We start from the raw sequence: 9,060 nt of genomic DNA on the forward strand, positions 1-9,060 counted from the left end.
GAATGATCATTAAGGTTTATAATAAATTAGGCATTAGAAATGTGTATTTCAGTAGGAAATGAGAGTAAAATTGGGAAAGTAAAGATAGGTAGATGGGGTATAGAACGCTGTTCAGCAAACTTTTTGTTAAAATGCCAGATAGTAAATAGTTCAGGGTTTCTGGACCATATAGGCTCTCTGTTGCAATTTTTAAAGTCTGCTCAAAAGCAGCCATAGAAAATTTGTAAATGAATGGGCATGGCTGTGTTCCAGCAGAATTTTATTTACAAAAGCGGGCTGGGAGGGGTTGCATAGAGTATTGAGAGAAAAGGGTTCACGGAGGCATTTGGTTGGTGTGAATCTGCTGTTGATGCAGAAAGAGCTCTAAACCTGAGTAACAAGTGTTCATAAATTATCAGACAGATAAATTCCACACAGGTTGAAAAAGAACCTTTTGATAACCAATTTGAATTTATAGATCTACAAACACTAGGAATGGAAGTTTTGTCAAGCATTTGTTTCTCTGTTAAATCTCCTGTAATGTATACATTTGACAAGATTAAAAACTGGACTAATAGACTATATTTCACATAAAATGTTACTCTTAAAACTTCTTTTTCAGTGCTCAGTTTAAACAATATATAATGGTTGTATATTATGATCCTTTGGGTCATGGTGAATTTTATTTCCTTTGCTTCATAGCAACTAGCTGATATCAGAACTGACCTTTGTTGCAGCTGGCCTTGCTAATGGAACTCAGATGGTTTGCTCAGATAAGTAATACTTCGGGGAAAATTCACTGTAAGCAAAATACTTGAAAAGATATGAGAAAGGGCAACACTTGGGCTATAAAAACAGACTTTATATTTCTCCATGGAAAAAACTTTATGGTCCTAGCATTTTACTCATTCTCTAATTATCTAAATATGTCATTCCATAGCATAAATATAAAGATATTTTTGCTCTTTGAGGGCAAATTGCCCTGAGTTATCAAACTCTCAGATCTTGAAAAGAATCAGTCTTGAAAAGATCCTTCTACCCCTCCCCCTCCCTCCCCTCTCCTTCTTCCCTTTATCCTTTCTTTTTTGTGTGTCTGTTTTCAAGATGAATATAGACTGTTCCAGCAAAGTCTTTATAGAAACTATGTGAAAGAGGTGAGTGCTGATGGGTTATGGGCAACTGGACATCTGGGCCTTCGTGTTTCCTGCATGGAGCAGAATTCCTTTGGCCACACCAGCCCTCCTGTATTGTCTGTTGTAGTCTGTAACCTCTCCTTTCACTGAAAGGGGCAAATTTATGAAGGGGTTCACACAGCTCTTCTGGTTTTTAAGGCAACTAAGGCCAGCTGGAATACACTTTTATTCACTGTAATACACTTTATTTCATTAGATTTTTATATTCCAGTGAAAACTGGCTGTTGAGAGGCCTCAGAGTCAGGGTTTAGATTTTGATTGTCATTTACCACTGCTAGAAAGAAATTAAACAAATTCTAGTGAGGACATATCTCAGTGAAAAGAAACCTTTCTCTTCCATAGCACATTGATGAAAAGAAAGCTCAAAGTTACAAGGATTTTCTGAATTCCATTGACTCTTTACTGCTAATTAGTAGCATGACTTATTTGAGTGCACTTGATACTTGCTTTGACTTGCTTTTAATATCACTCTAATTTCCCATGGAACCTTTTTGTTCTAAACTTGCTGCGGATAAATATACAAACTATGGACAGGACCAGTCTTGTTTATTTATGAAACAAAGTTTTGTTATTATTATATTTGGAGTTCATTTCTAGGCAGTTAAACGAAGGAAGTAATTAGTACCTTCTTTGAAGGCCATTTTGAAATTTTATGGAAAAAAGTATGTGATAGAAAATCAATCTGGGAATGCAGTGGGTGAACTGATTCTAATCCTACTCAGTGTATGATGCTAGATGGATTTTCTAGTTCTGGTTGTGGGGTGGGGATGGCGTATTTCTGTGGGGTTGGAGACTAACAATAGTAGCTTGTATGCCTTTCCTGTGTGTGTGGTCTCTGGAACAAGTAACCTAGAGAGAGTGTGCCACTGAGAGGGCTAGCAGGGATGAAGCTAATGAATATTCAACAATGTGGCTCTGCTTATCTCCTCAATGTGATTCAAATGTGATGCGAGAAAAAGGTGAATGCAGGTTGTTGGTGAGAGGAGAACTACAATTTCATCCAGTACTTGAAAGGCATTAATTTCCAGCAGCATAGATATTTGTCAGTGACACCTTACAGCATTAGGTCAAGTCTGTGCATTTATTAAATGGTTCTTTTTTGAAGAATCACCCCAGTGGCTGCTAGACATAGAACGCTGCTGCTCCAAGTAAATCACTGGTTTACACCAGATCTTGACATTTACAGCCCATCTAGCATAAGATGCTATAAATATAGGTTTTGGTTATTTACTTTATAGTAGAAATATTCAGTGTATTATGAATTCGTATTTGTTAAGACTTGGGGAACTTTTTGGTTAATTCTTCAGCATATTTGCTGCTACTGAATTTTTTTTCCCTTTTGGTTCAGTGAAGGTGATTCCTTTAGGCCCTGTGCCTAATTTCCCAAGATCCAGAGATTATCTAATGAGTTCCTCAGAAAACTTTGGAACAAAATTAATTCAAGATTTACTGAGTGACTAATGTAATCATATCTCTGGGGAAATAAGCTGACCCCTAGTTTACCGGTTAGTTGCAAAAAATTCTGGCAATGAACAGAAACAAGGGTAAACATCTGTTATTTTAAAAAAACTCGGGCTTCCCTGGTGGCGCAGTGGTTGAGAGTCTGCCTGCCGATGCAGGGGATGCAGATTCGTGCCCCGGTCTGGGAGGATCCCACATGCCGTGGAGTGGCTGGGCCCGTGAGCCATGACTGCTGAGCCTGCGCGTCCAGAGCCTGTGCTCTGGAACGGGAGAGGCCACAACACTGAGAGGCCCACGTACTGCAAAAAAAAAAAAAAAAAAAACCCGTCAGGGACCCTTGATGTCCATATGAGACATAGCCTCAGTTTTAAATTTTCCTCCCAAATAATGACATTTCTTCCTTTGCCATCATAATTTATCTGTTGATAAAATTTACCATGTGTATTCATGAGAATATGATTTATAAAGTTAAGATGTAGACTGGATCTTTATCATGTAAAAGCTTCTAATGGATTGTTTTTGGAAGAGTAACTGTGAAAAGGAATGTTTGTTTAGAGCACAAGTTGGGAAAACATATGTAACCATGAAGGATATTATTGGAATAAAAGAAAAACTAACATCACCACGTTCATCTATTTCAAACTTTGATGCATCAGAAGAAAATCAATCTGTGATCCAGAAGGCACTTTAAATAGTCAAAGGATATTTTTTCCATCAGACATTTCATATTTATGCTTAGATAATGCTTCAAATATTTTGAAAGAACAGAGAAGTGCTATGGAAAAAAATCACTCTGTTTTTTACGATCTAAATGATCGTAACTCATAGTCCTGGCCAGAATTTTGTTTTCTTAAAACTATTCCCTGCACATATAATGATGATTGATATGGTAGTTCTTAGTCCATACATATGTATGCTGTGTGTGTGTGTGTGTGTGTGTGTATGTACATGTATGTGTGTGTAACTTGCATGTGTAAAACAGGTCTTTTTGCACTTTATGAGTTTAATTTGGAATCCAATTCTAAATGTTTATCTTTAAGGCCTAGAATAACAGAATTTGTGAAAAGTAGAATGTATCCAAGGTTTAACACAAGTCCTGGGACAAGATATAAAGTAGGTGAAGTTCATCTTCACTGAGATTCCATCTCCATCTGTAGGGGCTTTACTCTTTGAAGTTCTGCCTCTGGCTGGGGAAAACATGCTGGGCCACCAGAAGAGAACTGTCAGGGGGCGGGGGGGTATTTGTAGCTTGGAGAGTGGTTTTTGAGCCAACTGTCGACTTCCTATACTTATTTTCTCTCTCTGCCATTTTGAATTTCTCTCTCTCTCTCTTTATTGTGTGTTAATTTCTTAACGCATGCATTCTATTTTTAAAATTTTATTTTATTTTTTAAGTAGATATAATCGACAAATAACATTATATTAGTTTCAGGTATACAAACATAAATTTCTTTCTTGTGATGAGAACTTTTGAGATCTACTCTCTCAGCAACTTTCAAGTATATAATACAGTATTATTCACTATAGTCACCATGCTGTACATTAAAACCCCAGGACTTATTTATCTTATAACTGGAAGTTTGTACTTTTGACCAACTTCATCCTTTACCCAAACCTCACCCCCTGCTTCTGACAACCACCATTTTATTCTCTGTATCTATGAGTCTTTTTTTTTTTTTTAAGATTCCGCATAAAAGTGAGATCATATGGTATTTGACTTTCTCTGTCTGACTTATTTCACTTAGCATGATACCCTCCAGGTCCATCCATATTGTTGCAAATGGCAGGGTTTCCTTCCTTTTTATGGCTGAACAATATTCTCTATCTATCTATCTATCTATCTATCTCTCACTCACATAGTGAGGATAAACTTTCATCCATTGATGGACACTTCGGTTGTTTCCATGTTTTGGCTATTGTAAATAATGCTGCAATAAACATGGGGGTGCAGATACGTCTTCAGGGTGGTGATTTTGTTTTCTTCTGATAAATATCCAGAAGAAGAATTGCTGGATGATACGGTAGTTCTATTTTTAATTATTTGAGGAAACTCTGTACTGTTTTCCACAGTGGCTGCACCAATTTACATACTCACCAACAATGCACAAAGATTCCCTTTTCTCCACATCATTGCCAACACTTGTTATTTCTTGTCTTTTTGATAATAGCCATTCTAACAGGTGTGAGGTAATATCTCTTTGCAAGTCTCTGATTTGCATTTCCCTGATGATTAGTGATGTTGAGCATCTTTTCAGGTACCTGTTGGCCATCTGTATGTCTTCTTTGAAAAATGTCTATTTCGGTCCTCTGCCCATTTTTTAATCAGATTGTCTGATTTTTTGTTATTGAGATGTATGAGTTCTTTATATATAGTTTTGGATATTAACCCCTTATCAGATATAAGGTTTGCCAATAGTTTCTTCTTTTCAGTAGGTTGCCATTCCATTTGTTGATAGTTTCCTTGGCTGAGCAGAAACTTCTTAGTTTGATGGTATCCCACTTGTTTAGTTTTGCATTTGTTGTCTTAGCTTTTGGTCTCAAATTTTAAAAAATCATTGCCAAGATTGATGTCAAGGGACTTATTGTTCATGTTTTCTTCCTGGGGTTTTATGGTTTCAAGTCTTCCATTCAAGTTTTTAATTCATTTGAGTTAATTTTTGTGTATGGTGTAAGACAGTGACCCAGTTTCATTCCTTTGTATGTGGCTGTCCAGTTTTCCAAACTGCATTTATTGATGAGACTGTCCTTTCCCCATTGTATAGTCTTGGCTCCTTTGTTGTAAATTAATTGACCATATATACATGGGTTTGTTTCTGGGCTCTCTATTCTGTTCCATTGATCTATGTGTCTGTTTTTATGCCAATACTATAATGTTTTGATTACCATAGCTTTGTAATACAGTTTGAAATCAGGAACTGTGATGGTTCCAGCTTTGCTCTTCTTTCTCAAGATTGCATTGGCTATTCGGGGTCCTTTGTGGTCCTATACATATTTTAGGACTGTTTCTTCTATTTCTTTGAAAAATATCATTGGAATTTTGATAGGGATTGCATTGAATCTTCAAATAGCTTTGCAGAGTGTAGACATTTTAACAATATTAATTCTGCCAATCCATGAGCTTGGAATATCTTTCCATTTATTTGTATCTTCTTCAAATTCTTTCATCAGTGTCTTATAGTTTTTAGTGTACTGGTCTTTCATGTTTTTGATTGAATGTATTCTTAGGTATTTTATTCTTTTTGATGAAATTGTAAATGGGATTATTTTCTTAATTTCTCCTTCTGCTGGTTAGTGTATAAAAATGCAACAGATTTTTGTATATTGAGGTTTTTTTTTTTTGCAGTACGCGGGCCTCTCACTGTTGTGGCCTCTTCCGTTGTGGAGCACAGGCTCCGGACGCGCAGGCTCAGCGGCCATGGCTCACGAACCCGTGTCCCCTGCATCGGCAGGCGGACTCTCAACCACTGCGCCACCAGGGAAGCCCTCGTGTAAGCCCTCGTGTATATTGATTTTTGTATCCTGAAACTTTACTGAATTTGATTATTAGTTCTAACAGTTTTTTTTTTTTTGGTAGAGTATTCAGGGTTTTCTATATATAATATCATGTTATTTGCAAATAGTGACGATTTTACTTCTTCCTTTCCAATTTAGATGCCTTTCATTTCTGTTTCTTGACTAATTGCTCTGGCTAGGACTTCCATCCACTTTTATTCTTGAACTTAGTAATTTTGAGTCTTCCCAAGTGCATAAGCATCTCAAATGCTCTTTTCTTCTTGATCTTTCATTCAGAACATATTCCTCGTTTCTTTGTTTTCCTTGGCTCTCTGTTTTGGTTTGTATGTGTTAGAGAAAAGAACCACCTCTCCCAGTCTTTTTGGAGTGACCTCATACAGGAGACAAATCTCACCATTCAACTCTTTCCTACCTCTTGGTCGTCTCTCAAACCTTTTGGTTTGTCCAAGCAGCCTACTTTGTTCTTAGTTGCTCCCAGTAGTTGAGAGTGTGCCAAGACCTGTCAGTGTCCCAAAGGGGAGAATCTTAGTCAGCATCTAGATGCAGGCTGACTGGAAACTGAACCCTCAGGCAGTAGTTTTTAAAGTGTGCAAATATACCTCTTTCAGGGGAAGGCGAGGAGAGAGCATTTCATTCTTTTCTCTCTGCACTGAACTCTGGCATGAATCAGTTAAGAACTGTTTCTTTGTTTGCTACCATCCCATTGAACCTGTGAACACAAACCCTGCTGGCCATTAGAGCCAAAGTATCAAGGAATGTTTCCTCTGGGTAGCAGCCACAAAAACCTGGATGCCAGATATGTGCACTAGTGTGTGCATTTTAATGCAAGTACATACAGAGAAAGAATGAGAAATTCTCCCTACCCTCCACTTCCCATTCTCCTCCCATCACCACTGTTTACATTTTAGTTGTGTATCTTTTCAGTCCTTAATATGGGCACACATTTTAAAAAATAAATATATTTTGACTCCAAATTCCACTATCTTTTCATTTTATAAATATTAGTCTAATCACTTTTTTCAAAAAGAATAATTACTATCTTTTAGGTAAACATATTAGTCTACCAACCAGAGTAATTATAGCCCTTGGTATACAGAAATTGACTTTGAGTTTCAAAAGTCTCTTCTTGCTAGACTACTCATGTAAAACTCTCATTACACTTTGGGCAACTTGTAAAATACTGTAGTGGGTTAAACGGTGCCCTGCCCCTCCCCAAAGGGTTTATCCATGTTCTAAGTCCTGGAACCTGTGAATGTCACCTTTTTTGAAAAAAGGGGCTTTGCAAGTGTAATTAAGGATCTTGAGATGAGGTGATCATCCTGGACTACTTTTGTGGGCTTTAAATCAAATGACAGGAATCTTTATTAGATAGACATCCAGAGGGGAAGGTGTACACAGGGGAGAAGGCAAAGTGAAGATGGGGGTGGAGAATGGAGTACTGTGGCCACAAGCCAAGGAAGCCAAGGGATGCTGGGCGCCACCAGAAGGTGGAAAAGGCAAGGAAAGATTCTCCCCTAGGGTCTCTAGAGGGAGTGCAACTCTGATGACATTTTGATTTGAACTCTGGCCTCCAGAACTGTGAGAGAATAAATCTGTCATTTTAAGCAACTAGTACGGAGTGTCAACCAAGAAACACAGAAGGCTCCAAATAAGAAAAGAGTTTATTTGCGGGGAGCGGTGGGGGGGGGGTGGTTTTGGGGATTGCAGTTTGCAAGACACAGATTGGAGAAAAACCTAAAGAGTGTTTCAGGGAAGAGAAAGAGTCAGGGGCTTATAAAGGCAAAAGCTACATGGTTGGTAAAGTTGTCTGGCAAGAATATGATTCACTATAACAGAAGAAAGGAAATATTTGTCCTTAAGGGATAGGTTGCCATGAGTTATTTTAGGGTCAGCATCCAATAAGTATCTTAAGCTTCTGGAATACTGGGCAGATCTTCCGAATGACTGTGTTAAGATAATAAGTGATCAAAGTTCATATTCCATCCTGCCTGAGACATGCACAAGTCACACTTCCTCAGTCGTTTCCCAGCTCCATTTTAGAGAACTCTCTTAGTAATACTGACTCAATTTTGATTTACCTTTCACAGTGGTAATTTGTAACTGCAGCTGCAGGAAACTAATTCAAACACCAACGCCAAAATACCACACTTCCATTATCTAGAAATCGAAGAGAATGAAGCAATTGACTCACAAATTTCATTCTTAAATAAGCAACACTTACAACTTTTATTGTTATAAAACAATATCCCAAGAATTATTACTCTAGTGAGCTTCTATTTGAACATCTGTATAATTACCTGACTATAGCACTGAAACTAGAAGGTTTGTTTCTGGATTAATAAGAAAGACTTGTTAAATAGCAATAACAAAATACTAAATTAACATTATCTAAGCCTTAAAGATAGACATTTGAAATTAGATTTCAATTAAACTCATAAAATGGAAGCAATTTTTTAATAAGATTTATATTTACACAATGTATATTTTTAAAGCACTACATTGAGAATTGTAAATTTATCAAGTTTATATTTGAGCTATTATATAGATACTTAACTAAGGGCAGTAGAATGAAAATATTAAAAAATCAAAATTATTGTAGAGGGGCAAAAAATTCCTGCTGTGTTTTATTGGACTTGTTCAAAACAGCAAATTTACTATAGTTACACTATTTATAATTAAATAAAATGGAAGTGAAAAAAGATTTACATTACAATAATCACTATCTTAAGAATTATAATTCTATCAAATTTCCATTTGGGCCATTGCATATTCACTTAATGAATGGTGATAAAATTAAAAGAAAAAAATACTTTAGATGAAACTCAAAAGAATGTATTCCTGTGGTCCTGGAATCTTCAGAAGTCTGCTTATTGGAAGGCTGGGTCAGCTCTGAAAGTGACATACTTCTATTTTC

The sequence above is a fragment of the Lagenorhynchus albirostris genome, chromosome 18, assembly GCF_949774975.1.
Source record: "Lagenorhynchus albirostris chromosome 18, mLagAlb1.1, whole genome shotgun sequence".
In the NCBI taxonomy this organism is placed as follows: domain Eukaryota; kingdom Metazoa; phylum Chordata; class Mammalia; order Artiodactyla; family Delphinidae; genus Lagenorhynchus; species Lagenorhynchus albirostris.